Genomic DNA, 975 nt, shown 5'->3' on the forward strand with positions numbered 1-975 from the left:
CAGCATCTCCATTCGCTTATCTGAAATTCTCATCAATGAATCTGCATAAGTCTTCTATCTCGTTTATTATTTCTATTTTCTTATTTATATTTTCAAAAACCCATAAACCATTTTAATTTGCCTAACTGAGATTTGCAAGGTGACCATAGCTTGCTTCATACCAACAATCTCTGTGGGATCGACCCTTACTCACGTAAGGTTTATTACTTGGACGACCTAGTACACTTGCTGGTTAGATGTGCGAGGTTCTGAAGAATGTATGTAAGCCATGGTATTGTGCACCAAGTTTTTTGGAGCCATTACCGGGGATTATTCGAGTTGTGTGAAAGTATAAGTCACAATTTTGTCCACCAAGTTTTTGGCGCCGTTGCCGGGGATTGTTCGAGTATGGACAACTGACGGTTCATCTTGTTGCTCAGATTAGGTAATTTTCTTTTCAAAAATCTTTTTCAAAAATTTTTCTTTATTTTTCGTTTTTCCAAACTATATTTTCGAAAAAAAATTAATAAAAATACAAAAAAAATTAGAAAATCATAAAAAATCAAAAATATTATGTGTTTCTTGTTTGAGTCTTGTGTTAAATTTTAAAGTTTGGTGTCTTGCATGCTTTTAAAATTTTTTCTTGCATTTTTCGAAATTCCATGCATTCATAGTGTTCTTCATGATCTTCAAGTTGTTCTTGACAAGTCTTCTTGTTTGATCTTGATGATTTCTTGTTTTGTGTCTTTTCTTGTTTTTCATGTGCACCTTTGCATTTATATTTTCCTTGCATTAAAGATTTCTAAGTTTGGTGTCTTACATGTTTTCTTTGAATCAAAAATTTTTCAAAATTATGTTCTTGATGTTCATCATGATCTTCAAAGTGTTCTTGGTGTTCATCTTGACATTCATAGCATTCTTGCATGCATTCATTGTTTTGATCCAAAATTTTCATGTTTTGGGTCATTTTTGTGTTTTTCTTTAAAAATTCAAAAA

The sequence above is a fragment of the Arachis duranensis genome, chromosome 10 (genome assembly GCF_000817695.3).
Source record: "Arachis duranensis cultivar V14167 chromosome 10, aradu.V14167.gnm2.J7QH, whole genome shotgun sequence".
Classification (NCBI taxonomy): Eukaryota; Viridiplantae; Streptophyta; class Magnoliopsida; order Fabales; family Fabaceae; genus Arachis; species Arachis duranensis.